Source organism: Pan troglodytes, chromosome 1, assembly GCF_028858775.2.
Source record: "Pan troglodytes isolate AG18354 chromosome 1, NHGRI_mPanTro3-v2.0_pri, whole genome shotgun sequence".
NCBI lineage: Eukaryota > Metazoa > Chordata > Mammalia > Primates > Hominidae > Pan > Pan troglodytes.
Genome location: NC_072398.2, coordinates 213148603 through 213168409, shown reverse-complemented (window position 1 = coordinate 213168409; position 19807 = coordinate 213148603). Strand labels below are relative to the sequence as shown.

The window sequence follows — 19807 nt, the reverse complement described above, 5'->3', positions numbered from 1 at the left end:
TCAAGAGATTCCATCTGCCTTGGCCTCCCAAAGTGCTGGGATTATAGGCGTGAGCCACCTCGCTCAGCCAAAAAACATTAACTCTCTAATTCCCCTTTCTCTGTCTTCTTTTTCCTTTATAGTTAGAATTGTCAGATAAACACACAAACAGGATGCCCAATTAGGTTTGAATTTCAGATTAAATGGTAAATAATTTTATAAGCATGTTCCAAGTATTGCATGCACAAATATCACATGCTACATAACATGTACTAAAAAATTATTCATCCTGTACATTTATTTGCCCAATCTGGCAACCTTATCCAGTCGTTCTAGTAAAAGTTCCTACATTCCACTTTTTAAAAATGCCACATAAGTGCTCAAAGACCTTTGATGGTTGTTCATTGTCTATGGGATTAATAATATTCCTTTAACCAGGCCTCTGGCCTCTGAGCCACAGGTCTCCTCTCTCCAGCTCCAGTCCACGTGGAAGCCTGGCCACTGATCGATGCAGTGCCCCCTCCACTCATGCCTGGCCTGGTCCTGTAAATACCTGTAAGCAGCTGTGGGTAGGGGCAGGTAGCTTTGGTCCATGTTTGGCTTCTAAATCACATTACCTTCATCCCCCACAAAAAGGTAAGTATCAGCTGGCCATGGAGCTCCTGCTGTCTTTTGCACAGAATCAAACCTCACACCTAAAAGAGAGAGGCCAAGCAGATTTTTCTTTACCTCTTCAGGACACCAAAAAGGTAATTCCCTTTTCCCTGGTCATGGAGGAGCTCAGGAAGAGCCTTATCAGAGATAAAGCCTTTGCAGTGGGTCGTCAACCATCACTCACAGCCACTGCAGGCCCCAGCATCGGGTGATGGTGGAGCCCTGCTTGGTTTTTGTCGGGCTCTTTCAGCATTCCCACATTCCTCAGCCTGAACATCTCCCCTGCTGCCTTTGGAGGTTTGAACAACTCCACACTGGAATACACTCGAAGGAGGGGCAGGACTTGGAGAAGGCAGAGAAGGGGGCTGGTAGGAAAGTTGGAGGGGGGGGTGCTTGGAGCTCCCATTGTATCCTGGGAACCGTCTCTTGAGCCTGGGTCACCTCATCTAGAAAAACAGGAACCACAAGGTCTGCCTGCCCCTCAGGATAATGGTGAGGGTGCAGTAAGATGGTGCGTGGTAAGCCTCCCCCTGTACAGTCTGTCCTCGTAAAGTTTCACTTCCTTTTCCTAGTGTACAGCCTGCAGTGGGGCATCTAGCCTCCTAGGGTTGGTTCTAGCCAAGTTGGTATTGAGTTGAATGGTCTTCTGCCACTGAGCTGAGCCAAAGACCCCAAGCCTGGTGTCTAAAACCCCTCACTAAGAGCCCATCTTGGAGATAAGTCAGGGACTGATGCCTCTGATTAGGCCGTCCCTCCCTGTCCTGGGGAATCAAGGTGACACGAGGAAACCCTCATTCAGCTTGCATTCTCCAAAAATAGCCCATCACTCACCAAACTCTTCCCAGCTGTCATCCCAGTAAATTCCCCCAACAACCCTGAGGTTGGGCTCCATTACTAGTCACGTTTTAAACAGCTAGTCACCAGGGCTCTTGGCTGTTGGATTTCACGGCCTGTGATCTTAACCCAGAGCCCTTAAGAAATTGGAGGTGAATTTTGGCTCCAAGGGCAGTCCCTGCTGCAAGCTTGGAATTTCCATCCTTCCCTGCCTTTCATCTGGGAATAGAGAGGGACCTGGACACCCCCACCTCCTGGTGCACTAAATGTACCCAGGCTTGCTTCAAAACCAGCCACCTGGCTCCCACTCTCAGCAGTAAGTCCCCCCTCCCTCACAACCGCAATCTTTTTCCTGGGTGTTTTTTTGTTTTTTTTTGTTTTTTCTTTCTGTGGCTCTGGCCTTCTCTCCCTGAAAATACAGTTTGCTGATATTAAAAACACACACACACAATCACAAACACATTTTATATAGTCTTTGAAGTCTAATGGCCTCAGGCTGCTGGACTGATAAGTATGCAGACAGAGCGCAGACCAGAGCTGGGAAGACAGTACCCTGTGCAGGCGGAGGCAGGGGCCCCTGCGGGGGTGGGAGGGGACGGAGACGCCTATGGGTCTCAGAGGCAGGGGGTCCCACCCTGTTCATCTAAGCCTGAAGGAGAAAATCGGATCAGGTCGGGGAGGAGGGATGAAGCCCCTCAGGGCTGCTGCTCCTGGGCTATCCAAAATGAGGTCTGCTCTCTCAGAGGCTGGGCCATCAGAGGTTCCCTCTATTTTTTTTTTTTTTTTTTTTTTTTTTAGACAGAGTCTCGCTCTGTCACCCAGGCTGGAGTGCAGTGGCGCGATCTCGGCTCACTGCAACCTTTGCCTCCTGGGTTCACGCCATTCTCCTGCCTCAGCCTCCTGAGTAGCTGGGACTACAGGCGCCCGCCACCACGCCCTGCTAATTTTTTTTTTATATTTTTAGTAGAAACTGCGTTCACCATGTTAGCCAGGATGGTCTTGATCTCCTGACCTCGTGATCCATCTGCCTCGGCCTCCCAAAGTGCTGGGATTACAGGCGTGAACCACCGCGCCTGGCCCATCAGGGATTCCCTCTCAAAACAGGGAGGGGAAAAGGATGTTTCACGTGCCCCAAGGCCTCAGAGGGCATCTTCGTGCCCAGGAAAAAGATTAAGATGGGGAATTGCTGAGGTTCTGGGGTCAGTGTAGTTCCAGAAAAGAGGCACGTTTATAAATTGTGGCAGGCAGGGTAAAGAGGAGGGTACAGAACAGTAACCTCTGTCAGCCCCTTCAAAGCTGCTACAAAGCTGCCTGGATAAGGACACCGCCCACCAGATACTCAGCAGAATCACTGGGGCAGTGATGCCCTCCTGGCACAGCAGCAGACGCCCAGCTCTTTGCAAACCCAGGGAAGGAAGGTGCCACCTAAAGGGAACTCCCAGGTTGATGAGCACAGGGCTGCAGGGAGAACCCAGACATTAGGACCTGATGGCCTGATGAGGTGGTGGAGGATAGAGCCCCTGACCTCCTAGGTACTGAGAGCTCCCAGGCTGAGGAGAAAGCTCCAGCTCTTGTTTCACAGGGAAGTCCCCAGTGAAATAGGGGAAGGAGGACCTACATAAGCACAGGAAGCTCTGACGCAGAAGTCCTCTTCACTCTCAATTCTGCAGTCACCAAATCTGGCACCTCTTACCCACCCCCAGACTTGTGCCAAGGGGTCTCGCAGAGGAGCCTTCCCTACTTTCAATGCTTACTGTGTTGCTTTCAAAGCTTGGTCCCCGCATCTAGTCTGAATTCTCTGACTGCCTTGGGTCCCTCAGAAAGAGGCATCTGACCCCACTTCACTTCCACTTAACCTGCACTGTCCCATCTATCCCCATCACCCCTCTCCCCAATTCCACCCCACCCATCTGTACCACCCATCCCTGCAGCTTCTCAGCTCCCTAGTGTCCTCACCTTTGTACATGGCTTCCAGCAATGGAACCCCTGTTTGTGAGCTCATCACTTGTTGAGGGCTGGCCTCCTGATCTCATCAGCTTCATCTCTCAGCTCCTAACACAGTGCCCAGCCACTATGTTTATCTCACATTAGCTACATGGCCCATGTATGTTATCTCATCAATACATAGGAGACCAAGGCTCTGAGAAGCCTGACAACTCGCTCCCCCATCACCCGGGGAATTCTTGTCGTCCCTTACGTCACAGCCTAAATGTCCCTTCCTTGGGGAAACTCTCTCTGACATCCACCACCACACCCCATCCTCCCCACTCCAATGCAGCATCTTGTGCATCTCTGTAGCACTAATCACAGTGGCATTTAATGAGTTGTTTCTGCAATGGTTTGCTCTCTCCCCACTCATGCATAAGCTCCTCAAGGGATGGCAACATGTCTCTATTGTTTACCACCCTGTCCTGAATGCAGGGGCCCTGACTCAGAGAAGACTCTGGGTAATTATTTACCATTTGAAGAATGAATGGCTTCCTAAGTTTGTGCACCTAGAGCTCTCTGGCCTTCAGCTGCTTCATCCGTAAGTAGGTGGAGCCTTAGGTCCCCAGGACTAGCTCACTCTTAAGATGACTTCTCATTCTTAGGTCCTAGAAAATGCTTTTTAAAATTCCATCTTCCTTTCCCAAATGGAAACAACAATGTCATACCAATCAGGTTGGAAAAAAAATGAGAAATTTGGATAATGCCATGTGCTGAGTACCAGTGTCCTCGAAGAAACCTGTCAGTATTCAGGGAAATGAAGTACTGCACGCCTTCTGACCCCACCATCCCACTCCTGGGGAGACTCCGGGGAAACACTCACGTGGTCCCAGTGGGTCACCCACATGGTGGGGCATCGGAGGCAATCTAGCGTCCACCCCTGGAACAGCGGACATCTCTCGAGAAACTCCGCAGCAGTCAGAAGCATCGAATGAGATATATGCACAGCAACTCAGGTAGATATTAAAAACATGGTGTTAAGTGAAAAACTTAAGCAACAGAATGAGATCTATAGCCCAATACAATTTATGTAAATTAAAACACATTCGCACGATAAACAACACCATATATTTTATAGGCACCATCCATATCTGAGGACATATATTAGAGATTTTAGAGTGGAGCTGCAGAGGGGGCAGTCAGGAGGGGCCAGGCAATAGCATCAGGGAGAAGGAGAAAAATCGAACAAAGCAAAGCAAGAGTGAGGCTTTGTGAGATCAGGATGTTAATGGATGGTGAGTTGAACGTTGTGTTGGACTCGGACTAATCCAACTCTCTTTTCAAGGTGAATGTAATGACTGATTAACGAACGAAGATTCCACCTTCCCTTCCTCTCGTGGATCCCAGCAAACTTCCAGGGCATGGGTTAGCATAGGTTTGAAGAAGGTTTCTCGGCCTCTGCACTATCTCCATTTTGGGCCCGCTAAGTCTTTGTAGTTGGGGCTGGCCTGTGCATTGTAGGATGTTTAGCAGTTTCCCTGGTCTCCACCTACCAGATGCCAGTTGCACCTACCAAGTTCTGACACCCAAAATGTCTTCAGACATCGCCAAATGTCCCCTGGGGGACAAAAATCAACCCTGGTTGAGAACCACTGGGTTGGAATACAAGCCTGAAAAACCGCTCCCAGTCTGCCAGGTAAGTGACCCACACTTGCTTTACAAAACCCCATGCACGGAGCAACAGAACCTTGGGACCTGGGACTAAGCTTGTAGCTCCGTGTTGAAAGCCTGCAGCGTCACTTGCATTTTAAATCAAGGCTCGGTGGAGATTCCAGTTACAGCCTGCAACTGCATCTGCCTTGGGCTTCCTCCTAATTTTAACCAGCAGCTGGATTTGCATAGGACATTTGCATGTGAAATTACCCATGATTCTTTGGGAGCCATAGTCTACAGCAGATGATGGCAAAAAATATATATAATTCCATTTCAGCTTGCAAAGTAGGGGGGAGGAAGGAGATGAAGACTTCAGGGAGGGAGGGTACTTTAAGAAAATTTCAGTGCTTTATATAATTGGTTAGAGAGGTTGGAAATAGATGCCCTGCTGGTCACTGGCAGAGAGAACTGTCCTGGCAATTCATATGTGAATTAATGACTCAAAGAGTGAATGCATGAGGTCCCCTGAGACTCCCCCAGGAGCGAGCTACTGACCCAAGTGGAGGCAGGCAGAGGAGAGGGAAGGATGGTGCAGACCTGTGTACAGAACAGCACACAGCCCAGCCCCAGGCCTCCGGGAGCCCAGCCACCCGCTAGCACTGGCCGGCCCGGGAGCCTGCCACATGCCCGAGAGCACTCACTAAGTGCCTTCCTCACGTGGGCCATTTCATCACACAGCCCCACTCCTCTTGATGAAGGCATCGTTCCCCACATTTAGAAGAGGAGGAGGTGGAGATTCCCAAGTCTCACTCTCAGTAAAGAGCAGAGCCTGAATTGGAGGGAAAGTCTGCCAGACTCTAAAACCAGTGCTCCTTCCACTAAGACCTTCAGTGGGTCATTTGCTGACTTGCAAAGTTAATACACAGGCAAAAGCATGGCAGGTCATGCCGACAGGAGCAGACGACCCCTCCTTTACAGTTCAGCAGTTTCTGCTCAACCCGAGATTTGGCCAGGCCTGGGTTCCAGAATGTAAAAGCAGACATCTGCAAGCCATGCCCTAAATTCCAGGTGAGGTGTGTCTGTGCCACATGGGCTAAGGCTTAACTGGCACCTTCCTGGTTGCCACCTGCAGACACCAAGGTTAACCACACCCTCCACTTGCTGCCCCAGGGCCTTGCAGTCCTCTGTGATTGCATTACTTATTCTTTCTACATCTCTCTCCCCTACTAGACCGTAACATCTTGGGGGCAGAGATCATGACCGGCTCATCTATCTCTCTATCCCAGAGCTCCAGAAATATATGTGCTATAAACTGAGCTAATTTGGGGCTGGGAGCAGGAGACTAACCAATCTTTGTCATTCCAGTTGAAATGCTACCTTGTCCAGGAATAGTTTCTTGATTTTCCCAGGAGGAAGAACATCTTAGGTGAGACCTTCCCCTAAGCCATGGATAGCAGAAGCACTTTCCACCTTGTGCACTTGATCCCCTTGAATTTGCTGAAGACTCCTCAAAGGAAAGGGTCTTGCCCAATTGTTTTTGCATTTTCAGTGCCTAGAACAGGGTTTTGCATAGAGGAAATAGAACATGAATGAATAGATGGATGGATGGATGGATGGATGGATGGATGGATGGATAGATGGATAGATGGATAAATAGTTGATGAAAAAGTAAGAAGGCAGGCAGATGATTGGATAGGCATTTGGTTGAGTGGTGATTTAGTAGTTAAGTGGATAGACAGATAGATGGATTTATGGATGAATTGGAAGATAGACAGATGGATGGATGGAACAAGGGTTTGATGGCTGCGTGTTTGGATGTGAGAGAGTGAGCAGGCCAAAGATGATTGGATGGGTGGGTGCAAGGTTGAGTGGGTAGGTTGATGGTTTGGATGGTGAGTTAAGTGTATATTGGGTGGGTGGTGAGGATCTGGATGGGTAGATCCATGTGGTATAATAGAGTGGTTGGCTGGTGTGGTAATGGTTGCATAAAGACACAAAGTGTCTTTTCACCTTCCAATGTTATGCTCAGACTCCTAAGTAAAACAGTTCCTTTGTACTCCTCTTTTCCATATCCTACTTTTAAGTCCTCCTTCCTCTCCCACTCTCTTCCATCCTCTTAAGCAGGAGCTCTAGGATGCCAGATGGAAGCTTCCCAGGAAGTTCAGCTCCAGTCCCTGCCTGTGTGCTGAGCACTCCACATTGTGCAGAGATTTAATACTTGACTCCAGCCTCTCCCCACTCCTTACCTGCCTGAGGAGGTAGAGGCAGCGATTTGCATATTTATTAAATATCTCTTAGCAGGATCCACAAGCCGCATTGCTACATCCCGCTCCCAGAGCCTTCCTGCTGGCAGACAAGACCGTGTGCCATCAGCGCTGCATCACCGCCTGTTAAATAGCTGTTCCAGGGCCCAGGAGGCTAGGAGGGAGCCAGGGGCCACGGGGAGGGTGGGGAAGGCAGAGGCCATGCAGCAAAGGAGGGCCTAGAGGCCTGGCATGTGGCTGTCTCACACTTGCTTAATAGTGGGGGCTTCTGTCCATGGCCCAGGCAGAAAGGGCTCTGGGGGCATCTGTTTCAGACCCCTGCCTCCATGTGGGCACCCTGGAAATCAGCCCTTCCCTTAGAAAATTCCCAGAGGAGGACATTTTGAAGCATCTTTATTTTGAGTTTCTTCTGCTGCTTGGCTTATTTGGAAATTCTTCCTAGTGTCTGAACAGAAGTGTGCCTGCCTTTGCACAAGCCCCATTCTGGTAGGCTGTCTTAGGTCAAAAGGGAAAACAAACATTCATAAGCATGGCTGGGGTGTCCTCCCCAAGGCAGAGTCATCCTATAAGGTCTGGCCCTAGATCTAAATCTCCAGGGCCTTGGGCATCAATCAGTCCCTCTTCTGTCTAGAAAGGCGCTCTCGAGGGTAGAAACTGGGTGTCTTTCTGGGGACCAGGAGCTCCCTGCACTAAACTGGGATGAACCTCTTCCACTGGGCTCCCTGACTCTTCTTCCTGTCTCCTCTCACAGTTCCTAGATCAGGGTTCAAATCCAAGAATATAGTATCTAGAGTCAAACTATCCAGATGCTAATCTCTGCCCCACCTCTTACTAGCTGGGTGGCCTTCGGTAAGCGATAGAACCTCTCAGCCTCAGTTTTGTCATCCGTAAAATGCAGACGATGACAACACCCACCTCCTGAGGTTATTATGCAGAGTAAGTACAATGAAGGGCTTTCGGGCTTAGCATAGTACCTGGTTCTGATGTAGACATTGAGAAGATGTTGTTTGTTATTGCTACAGGATCCCAGAAAGTTCTAGGTGCAAAGTGCGGCTGGCGGCCCACCTGCCTTTCCTAGGGCGTGAGAAAGAGTGGAGAGGTTCCTACCTATTCTGTCTGCTGACTGTGCTGAGCATGTCTCCTCACAACAACCCTGCACAGTAATTACTTCAAACACTCCTATTTTATACATGCAAAAACTCAGTCCCAGGGGTAGAAGGGAAATGCATGAGACCACGTGAATTGGGAACCCACATGTCTCTTTATCTCTTCCCAGACAAGTTATGAGGGATCCCCTGCCCCAGGAACAGCCTAAGATCTCAAGAAGAGGAAGAGGAAACCCACAAACAAACAGCTTTTCCAGCTTCATCTGCCCCCACCTCCCCCAGCCCTGGACTGGTGGGATCCAGAAGGAAGGGCCCAAACTGCAGCCTCATAAACCTTCCCGAAAGCCCTCATAAACAGCAGGCCTGGCTGGTGCCACATCTGGTGCTGCAAAAAGCAAAATCTCTGGTTGTAAAGTAATCCTCATAAAAAAAAGAGAGTAAAGAAAAAAACCTCTGTGATAAATACAGTAATGACCTCTAGGAAACAAGGAAAAGGAGCCCAAGTTCCTATGACTGCAAAGGGAAGTGGGGCTTCAGCCCCAGCAGACACCACCCAAAAGGTACCAAGCTCAGGGAGCCTGGTGGCCCAAGCCAGGAGAGTGGCTGGGGGTGGCTGGGAGTGGAAAATGGAAATGAAGAATAGAGCTGCTGCTGCTGCTGCTGGTGATGGAGATGGTGATGGTGATGGTGTTGGTGATGCTGGTGCTGATGGTGATAATAATGGTGATGGTGATGGTGATAGTGATGCTGCTGCTGATATTGATAATGATGGTGATGATGGTGATGCTGGTGATGGTAATGGTGGTGATGGTGATGGTGATGGTAACGATAATCCTGGTGCTGCTGATAGTGATGGTGATGCTGGTAATAGTGATGGTGGTGGTGATGGTGATGGTAATGGTGATGTTGCTGGGCTGGTGGTGATAGTGATGGTGCTGATGATGGTGATGCTAGTGATAGTGATGGTGATGGCGATGATGCTGCTGATGGTGGTGGTGATGCTGGTGATGGTGGTGATGGTGATGGTGGTGATGATGCTGGTGATGGTGATGGTGCTGGTAGTGTGGTGGTGGTGATGGTGGTGATGCTGGTGATAGTGATGGTGATGGTGCTGGTGGTGGTGGTGATGGTGCTAGTGGTGGTGATGTTGGTGATGGTGCTGGTGGTGGTGGTGCTGGTGCTGGTGGTAGTGATGATAATGGTGCTGGTTGTGATGCTGGTGATAGTGATGGTGCTGGTGCTGGTGGTAGTGATGCTGGTGATAGTGATGGTGATAGTGCTGGTGGTGGTGATGCTGGTGACACTGATGGTGATGGTGCTGGTGGTGATGGTGATAGTGATGGTGTTAGTGTTTGTTATGCTGGTGATGGTGATGGTGATGGTGGTGGTGATACTGATGATGGTGATGGTGGTAATGGTAATGGTGCTGCTGGTGGTGATGCTGGTGATGGTGATGGTACTGGTGGTTATGGTGATGGTGATGGTGGTGGTGATACTGATCATGGCGATGGTGATTGTGCTGCTGGTGGTGATGCTGGTGATGGTGATGGTACTGGTGGTTATGGTGATGCCGTGGTGTTGATGGTGATACTGCTGGTGCGTGTGCTGGTGATGGTGATGCTGGTGATAGTGATGATGTTGGTGGTGATGGCACTGCTGCTGACACTGATGGTGATGGTGATGGTGCTTGTGGCAGTGATGTTGGTGATAGTGATGATGACGGTGATGGTAATGGTGATGATGATGGTGATGGTGATGCCGTGGTGTTGATGGTGATACTGCTGGTGCATGTGCTGGTGATGTTGCTGCTGGTGATAGTGATGATGTTGGTGGTGATGGCATTTCTGCTAGTACTGGTGGTGATGGTGATGGTGACGGTGATAGTGCTGGTGGTGATGGTGATGGTGGTAGTGTTGGTGGTGACGGTGATGGTGATGACAGCACTGAAGTAGCTTCTGTGAGACTTATATTCATGCCCACCCCCTTGATGGCACCTCTTAACAGTCTCTAAGTTTCCAGGCTAGGAATCCTATTGTATAGATGTAGAAACTGAGGTCAAGGAGAGCAGGAACTCTCATCCAGAGTTCAGGCCTGCTACCTGCTTTGTGACCCCACATTGCTGCTCTTGTGAGCCTGAGGAGAGATAGGGGCAGCCAGACCCCCATGCTAAGGAATTGCCAAGGCTTGAGGGGTAGGCGTGGCTATGGGGTCTTAGGTGGGGGCCTGCACATCCTACAGCCTCTGTTTGTCATCTATACATTGGGGATGTTCACTCTTACCTCACCTGGGGAGGAGGAAATGAGCTAAGAGATGGACAGGGCCTGAGGGTCTGGCGTGAGCTAGGGGGTCTGTAAGTGAGACCTATGGAAACCCAGGGTGGGACACTTAGAATCAGGATGCAGTGAGGCACCCAGGCCCAGGGGACAGGGGGATGTTTTTGGGTGGGGACAGATGTTGCCAACTTAGTGCTGGCATAAAACACCTTTGCCATCTTCAGCCCCTGAACAAGGCAGCCCTGCTCAGCAGCGAGTCTCCCAACCCTGACAACTCGCCCCCTTCCTTCCCTTGTTCAATCTTTCCATTCCCAGGCTTATCTCTTCCGTGAGCACCTCTCCTTCTCCCTCTGCTCCCCCCTCGGCTTTTGTCTGCCAGGCTCTGGCTTCTCCATCTTTCTGCAGTACTGACAATCTCCTTTGCTCTCTCTCCCCAGGTGTGGGAGACTATTGTCCCTCCTGCTGTCAGAGGCTGGCTCTGCCTTTCCCCATTTAAGACAACACTGCCCCTGCCTCTCCTTGCTCTCTCTGGGGCCCTGTGGGGGACTTGGACTCTGCCCACATCCAGTCCCAGCCTTAGTTGCTTGGGGAAGCCTCCCTTTGGTCTCCAGCCCAAAGCCCTAGGAAGCTCCCTTTAAGTGAAGAGGGACTCCTGCCTCCCACACACCCCTTCATAAAGCCCTACCCCATCTACAGGGAGGGCTCAGTATGGAACCATCCCTGCTGCAGCACATCCACCCACCTTCTTACAAATCTGTCCCCCTCCCGTCTCCCAGCAGGACAGGGCCAAGGGACCACACTTTGCTATCTTCTTCTCTGCCCAGTGCAGGCACTTAGGAAGGCATGTTTGCATGCATGAGCCTCTCCGGTAAATGAACCCCTGACATAGGGACCTCCTAAGTGGAGACAGTGCCAGCCCTGCCCCTACGCTCACCTCTGCCACTCCTCACCTCCTGCCCAGACTCAAAACAAGTGCAACAAAGCACAAAGCAATGTCCTCTCAAACCCCTGTCCCCCAAAACCCTGCCAAAGGATGCTGTGGAAAGGAGAGGGTCCTGCCCTGTGTGAGATGGGGTGGGAGGGGAGCTTCCAGAAGCTTTTGTCTTATCACGTGTAACATGGAATCATAGAACTTACAGGGCTGCTGGGAGGCCCAAATGAGTTCATAAATATAAAGCATTTGTAGCAGTGCTTGGCACATTGTAAATAAGCATAAGAGTGTAATACAAGTGTTTGCTACTGCCTTTTCTGGTAGTGGTGGTGGTGTTACTGGCGGTGATGGCAGTTGTTATTGGTGGTGGTGGTATTATTGGCAGTGGTGGCAGTTGTTATTGGTGGTGGTGGTATTATTGGCAGTAGTGGCAGGTGTTATTGGTGGTGGTGGTGGTGTTATTGATGGTAGTGGTAGTGGTGTTATTGGTGGTGGTGGTGGTGTTATTGGTGGTGGTGGTGATGTTATTGGTGGTGATGGTGGTAGTGGTGTTAGTCATGGTGGTGTTATTGGTGGTGATGGTGGTGGTGATATTGGTGTTGGTGTTGGTGTTGGTGGTGTTATTGCTGGTGGTGGTGGTGGTGTTATTGTTGGTGGTAGTGGTGCTATTGGTGGTGATGGTGGTGGTGTTATTGGTGGTGGTGGTGGTGTTATTGGTGGTGATGGTGGTGGTGTTAATGGTGGTGATGGTGGTGGTGTTATTGGTGGTGGTAGTGGTGTCATTGGTGTTGGTGGTGGTGTTATTGGTGGTGATGGTGGTGGTGATATTGGTGTTGGTGTTGGTGTTGGTGGTGTTATTGCTGGTGGTGGTGGTGGTGTTATTGTTGGTGGTAGTGGTGCTATTGGTGGTGATGGTGGTGGGGTTATTGGTGGTGGTGGTGGTGTTATTGGTGGTGATGGTGGTGGTGTTAATGGTGGTGATGGTGGTGGTGTTATTGGTGGTGGTAGTGGTGTCATTGGTGGTGGTGGTGGTGGTGTTATTGGTGGTGATGGTGGTGGTGTTAATGGTGGTGGTAGTGGTGTCATTGGTGGTGGTGGTGGTGGTGTTATTGGTGGTGGTGGTGGTGTTATTGGTGGTGGTGATGGTGTTGGTGTTGGTGGTGTAATTGGCGGTGATGGTGGTGGTATTATTGGTGGTGGTAGCATCTGTGTTATTGATGGTGGTGATGGTGTTATTGGTAGTGGTGGTGGTGTTATTGGTGGTGGTGGTGGTGTTATTGGTAGTGGTGGTGATGTTATTGGTGGTGATGGTGGTAGTGGTGTTAGTCATGGTGGAGTTATTGGTGGTGATGGTGGTGGTGATATTGGTGTTGGTGTTGGTGGTGTTATTGCTGGTGGTGGTGGTGGTGTTATTGTTGGTGGTAGTGGTGTTATTGGTGGTGATGGTGGTGGTGTTATTGGTGGTGGTGGTGTTATTGGTGGTGATGGTGGTGGTGTTATTGGTGGTGGTAGTGGTGTCATTGGTAGTGGTGGTGGTGGTGGTGTTATTGGTGGTGGTGGTGTTATTGGTGGTGGTGATGGTGTCGGTGTTGGTGGTGTAATTGGCGGTGATGGTGGTGGTATTATTGGTGGTGGTAGCATCTGTGTTATTGGTGGTGGTGATGGTGTTATTGGTAGTGGTGGTGGTGTTATTGGTGGTGGTAGCATCTGTGTTATTGGTGGTGGTGGTGGTGTTATTGGTAGTGGTGGTGGTGTTATTGGTGGTGTTATTGGTGTTATTGGTGGTGGTGTTATTGGTGGTGGTGGTGATGGTGTTATTGGTGGTGGTGTTATTGGTGGTGGTAGTGGTGTTATTGGTGGTGGTGGTAGTGGTGTTATTGGTGGTGGTGCTGGTGGTGGTGATATCATTGGTAGTGGTGATGGTGTTATTGGTGGTGGTGGTGGTGTTATTGGTGGTGGTGGTGGTGTTATTGGTGGTGGTGATATTATTGGTAGTGGTGATGGTGTTATTGGTGGTGGTGGTGGTGTTATTGGTGGTGGTGGTGGTGTTATTGGTGGTGGTGGTGATATTATTGGTAGTGGTGATGGTGTTATTGGTAGTGGTGATGGTGTTATTGGTGGTGGTGGTGGTGTTATTGGTGGTGGTGGTGGTGTTATTGGTGGTGGTGGTGATATTATTGGTAGTGGTGATGGTGTTATTGGTGGTGGTGGTGATATCATTGGTAGTGGTGATGGTGTTATTGGTGGTGGTGGTGGTGTTATTGGTGGTGGTGGTGGTGTTATTGGTAGTGGTGGTGTTATTGGTGGTGGTGTTATTGGTAGTGGTGTTATTGGTGGTGGTGGTAGTGGTGTTATTGGTGGTGGTGTTATTGGTGGTGGTAGTGGTGTTATTGGTGGTGGTGGTAGTGGTGTTATTGGTGGTGGTGCTGGTGGTGGTGATATTATTGGTAGTGGTGATGGTGTTATTGGTGGTGGTAGTGGTGTTATTGGTGGTGGTGCTGGTGGTGGTGATATTATTGGTAGTGGTGATGGTGTTATTGGTGGTGGTGGTGATATTATTGGTGGTGGTGGTGGTGTTATTGGTGGTGGTATTATTGGTGGTGGTGGTAGTGTTATTGGTGGTATTATTCCAGCCTTCTTTCTGTCCCCAGACTCACTTCCAATCCAATTTCCAACCCTGAAAATGCAAGATCTTCCACAAATGCAGAATCTTCACAGTGGGCTGATTTCTTTAAGGAACTGGGATAAAAATAACAATGTGAGTAACCATACTGTGAGCAGGTGCTGTTTATTGAGTGGTTACTGTGTGCCTGATGCTGCACCAGTGACCCTCTCAAATGGTCTCTTGTCATCCAACCAGGAGCCACCACCATCCCCTCCCATTCCCAGGTAAAGATAGACCCAGAGAGGCACAGCGACTCTCCCAAGCCCACAGAGGAGCAGGGCTCTGGCTGAGCAGCATCTTCTGTCTTAACTCACAGAAGGATTCTCCTGCCTCGAGTCGTTGGGTGGTGTTGGGCAAGTCACTTTCCCTTTATGGGCCTCAGTTTCCTCATCTGTAAGATGAAGTACCAGTGCCTGCAGGGCCTGGGGTGTGACAAAGGCCATGCTCCAGTTAAACTTTGCTGACTGGGCTGAGGTTGAGAGCTCATGTGACCTGCCTGGAGAGGGTTAGGTGCAGAAGCCCTGAGGGCTGCATGGACTGGCCTAGGGGGCTGGGTCCTCTCCTCACGGGATGCCTGTATACATGCGAGGACCTACGTGATACACAGGGATGCGCATGTGGGTGCACGGATGTAGCATGCACATCCATCCCAACACTTGGAGGTGCAGAGATAATCGGCTTCAGCGTCGCTCCATTGTGGAGAGAACAAGGGGTTAGCGAGGCTGACCAGAAAGCCCCTGAGACCTGGATAGCATTGCCACCAGCTGGGTCCCTGGGCTCCTCAGGGGGTCTGAGAAGGGCAGAGGCAGACCGATGACAGAACCAGGGGCTCAGAACCCAGCAAATGCGGCCCCAGGCTCTGCAGATGGAGCAACTGAGGTCAAGAGCAAAGTGGGGCCTCTGACTTCCAGCCCAGTCCTGCCAGAGCCCCCACCCCCTCAGCGGCTCTAGTAATAGTAGTAATAAAAATCATACTACCCCTAATCATTATGGTAATAATAGCTACCCTGATTGAGCCCTTTCTCTGTGCCAGACACCTGCTTGATGTCTTACAAACATGATCTCATTCACCCCCATGACAGCCCCCTGGGGAGGGAATCATTTTGCCAGCCTCCCTGTAAAGGCGGGAATCATGGGCTCCAAGATTTGCCCTAGCTCACCCGGCTGTGGGTGGCAGGGCTGGTTTCACCCCTGGGTCTGACTCCAGCCCATACTGTTTTTAAGGCACTGGACCAACTCATACAGGACCTGTTCTGACTGATTCTCTGATGATTCTGTGTCCCTCTCAAGCTTAGCACAGACCTGGGCACATTTTGGTGGGGGTCACTGTGTGAGCTGCAGTTGGACAGGCGTGAGCTCAAATCCTGATGCCCTGTAAATGACAGGATGCCTATATACATGCGAGGACCTATGTGATATGCAGGGATGCTCATGTGGATGCACGGATGTAGTATGTAGTTATTTGGTTGATTAAGAGGTTGGTGCAGTGCCCCCACGCATCCCCCACGAGGGTAAACATTGTCTAATTTCTCCAGGCCTGGGGATCCCTCACATTTAGCTATAAACCCATTTGTATTTCAGAGCCTTCCTGCATGCATGCCTGGAATCTCCATTTCCTCTGCCTGAAATCTCTGCTATTTTCCCACCTGGTCGTTTTCTGCTCATTCTCTCAGACAGTTCTCCAGGAAGCCTCACCTGATTCCCTAGGCTGAGTTAGACATACCCCCACTTCCTTTGCTGGCCCCATGGCACCTTTTACATCTCTCTCTTCCTGGTAATTGCCAATTACATGTCTGTCTAGAGTACTGTGAGGTTCCTGAGGGCAGGGAAGGTGTCATATTTGTCTCATGTCCCCAACACTGTGCTGCACTTAGAAGGTGCTCCGAAATGGCTGCAGAGTGAATGAACAAATAAGCAGATGAATGAATCAACAAATGAATGAGTGATGGGAGAACCAGCGCAAGCTGCCCTCCTATCCTGCCTTATTGGGTCAGAGACACGGATGGTAGGATCCCTCTCCCATCCCTCCTCCTTCCCCTGACACACCCCCATCCACCACAATAACCCACCTCTTCTCAGCATTTAAATTTGCCTGTCATCTTTGCCGATGATGCTGCCAAATCTGCTTCCTCCCCACCCCCACCCTCTTTCTTCTTCTTTGTTTTGGTCCTGCATCTAGAAGGTCAAGACCACAGTGACCTCTGGACTCCAGCCCCTGGCTAAGAATGCAATCTACCTGTCCACGGGCCAGTGTGATGCAAGATGTCAAGGGATGGTGATCACTGAGAGACCAAAGATTTCCTCTGAATTTGCCTGGATTTTCACACTTGATTGTTCACTGTCAAAAGGAAGAACAGGTGTACCTACAGCAACCTGGCTGCAGAAATCTACATTCTCCTTATTCTGAGAAACCCCCCAAAATACTACCACCAAAGTAGAAACCAAATTTATCCTGAATTGACATGTACCCCCTAACCCCAGCCCAACTCCATACTCCTCTCTGTCAAGGAAGCAAAATCAATTTCCTTTGCTTTAGATACCAGCATGTAGGCTTGTGGACTTCCAAATGCTGTCTTCCAAGAACTTGGAGTTTAAACACGATCCCTTGGGTGATATGTCCAAAGAAGTTCTCACTGAAATTCCCCGCATCGTAAAATGTCAGGATGTCTGCGGTCTTTATTTATAGACAGATTGCTTTTCAACTTTTCTCACTCCAACATTTCAATGTGTTATTCCTGAAGATAAATGCACATTATGATTTCATAATAGAAATTGCATTTCTCCCTTGTGTCACCTCTAAGCATGTATATACATAAATATGGCACATTGCCTCCGACAGTAATTTAAAAGGCACTTTGGAGAACATATTGATTATGACCAGAGAACGGAGCTGGCACGGTCTAGATTTCATCGAATCTGCCTCCTCCCCACCCCCGCTCTCTTTCCTCTTCTGTGTTTGGACTCTGAAGCTTGGGAACTTATGATTTCCATTTATCTTTGTATATCAGGGATGTTTGTTTATAAGCATCATGGGGTTTAGGAGAGAGGGAAAAAGTGAAATTTTATAACTCCAAAGTGTAAACAAGGAAGGAAAATGCAACCTTCCCACCGGAGTGGGTTCCCTGGAGACAGGAATTCTCCATGTCACTCCCAGACAAACTTGAGATCTTGTGTGGCGGATGCTGTGCACAGCTGCCCAAGCCACTTGGGGATGTGGCTGTCTGTCAGCTCAGGATCACGTGCTCCAAGCATTCTCCCGGGCTGGCCCAGTATCCTCCTCTTGACTCCTTCATCTGCCTCCTGGAGACCTTAGGCTCACCTTGGAACATTCACCTCCTCTGAGCCCTTTGAGCCACTCACCATCATTTGTGGAAACTGCTAGAAACTCTTCTCTTCCAGGAAGTTTCCATGACTACTCAGAGCTACATCCCAGCATCCCACTTTCTCCCTGGTACCATCTACACTCAGCCCATTTTAATGATGATTTATCTCCGGGCTGCTTTTAAAGATGAGATTATTCTGGGTCAGGTACCTTGATGTGTTGGAGGAAACCAAACTGAAATCGATTAAGTGTCTGCAACACACCAGGCAAGTTCCTTTAATCCATCTCGTTTAGTCCCGGCAACAGTCTTGAAGGGCAATGTTTTATTTCCCCATTTTATAGAAGACCAAATGAGGCACACAAATGTTGAGCTACCCATCCCCTTAGAAGATATTGGGCCACTAAATGAAAGAGCCTTGATTCAAACCTTCAAAACCCACTCCCTTTGACATTTCCTAGAGGTGATGGGGCTAGGGTATAGGGTTGGAGATCAGGTTTTCAAAATATCAATTACTTTTCCAATCAAGATGGATGGTTCCATGGCTGTGCACTGATGGCAGCCATGGCAAGTGTCCTGAAATGTCCACCTCTGGTCATAAGGGACCCAAGCTGGAGTGAGCTTAGTATTTTTTTTTTTAAGACAGAGTCTCACTCTATTGCCCAGGCTGGAGTGCTCACTGCAACCTCCGCCTCCCAGGTTCAAGCAATTCTCATGCCTCAGCCTCCCAAGTAGCTGGAATTACAGGTGCCCGCCACCATACCCGGCTAATTTTTGTATTGTTAGTAAAGACAGGGTTTTATCATGTTGGCCAGGCTCGTCTCAAACTCTTGGTCTCAAGTGGTCTGCCCACCTCATTCTCCCAAAATGCTGGGATTACAGACGGGAGTCACCACACCCAGTCCTTGGAGTGAGCTTAACTCTGTCAGTACTCAACACTCTTTGTCTTTTCTACTCTCTCTATTCCTCCCTGTCAGTCTTTTCTCTGCCCGCTCCTTAAACATCACTATTCTCTACATTTGGTCTTCGGCCCCCTCTCTTTGTCCTCTTTCCACTCTTCCTCAGCTCTCCCCCATCTCCTACCAGTTACAAGGACCATTTTTCTCTTGGCAACTTTCCAACATTCACCGCAGCTCAGATCTCTCTGCTACCTAACTGCCTACTGGATGTCTCTGTTGGGATGTCTTGTAGGCCTCTGAAATGTAATATGACAACTATTGAACAAAACATTCCACCCTCTCAGTGAGAGTACTGTCACCCACCCAGGTCACTAAAGCCAGAGGCCCCAGCCATCGTATTCCTCCTCTGTGTTCTCCCATCCATTGATTCATCCCAGGCCCTACATCCTCTGCATCCTTAACAACTCTCTTCCCTCTGTGTGTCCTCTTTTTCTGTGTTAGTTCAAACCAACACTCATTCAGACCTGAGTCTCATGGCTGTAGCCGCCTGACTCATCTCCTAGGTCCCACTCTTGTCCCTTCCAGCCCATTTTGCATACAACAGCCAGAGGGGGGCTTTATCAAGCAGAAAGCAGATCATGTCATGCTCTTGTTTAGAATCCATCATGGCGCCCATTCATGGCCAGTGGGGACATCTCCATTGTGTTTCCCCACTCATGTCAGGCCCACATAGTAGGCATTCAGTAAATTATTGCCAAATGAATTTTTTCCCCGTTCTCCTTGAGTCTGTTCTCAAGGCTTGGTGCCTGCTAACTTTTCCTTCCAGAGCTTTCATGACCCATTCTGCTTCAGCATTTCAGCCCTGCCTTGGAGCCAAGACCTGGGGGCTGAGCTGGCCTTTGCCTCTGCCATTAGTTGTCTTCCCCTCTCAATTACATGGTAATCCCTGTTAAAACTACAAATTTATTTATAGTTTTTTTCCTTTCTTTTTTTTCCCCACTCGGCAATTTTTACGGCTCATCGGCCGTAACAAATTCTACTTCATAAAGCGAAGGCACGTCTTATTATTACCTTATGGAAATAGACGGCAGCAGCTGGCTCCTATTCCCGGCCAGCGTGTTGTCTCCACGAATCCGTAATGGTTTCAATCAATACCCCTGTGGGATTTGTTCCGCTCTTTGAGGACGAGAACATTTAGACCTGAGAGTGGTGTTTCTGCCTCCGAGCCAGTTGGCAGTGATGCCCCACCCAGAGGCCTTGGATTTTGGGGGTTGCCCAGTGAAAAGATTCCTGCAGGGAAGTC

The 19807-nt window shown here is 49.6% G+C and overlaps 1 long non-coding RNA gene across 2 annotated transcripts; it reads left to right on the top strand.

Annotated features, from left to right (window-relative positions):
• The first annotated feature begins 3477 nt into the window (after window positions 1–3477).
• LOC107973884 (uncharacterized) lies at window positions 3478–17047 on the top strand. 2 transcript variants are annotated; one of them, XR_008546813.2, is made up of 8 exons: window positions 3493–4409; window positions 4739–5089; window positions 6412–6472; window positions 8146–8246; window positions 8333–8470; window positions 8587–8976; window positions 14272–14378; window positions 16465–17047. It is a non-coding gene; the product is annotated as an uncharacterized LOC107973884 (long non-coding RNA). The 2 variants fall into 2 exon arrangements; XR_001716395.4 differs by lacking the exon at window positions 16465–17047 and having other exon boundaries at window positions 3478–4409; window positions 14272–14391.
• Window positions 17048–19807: the final 2760 nt, after the last annotated feature.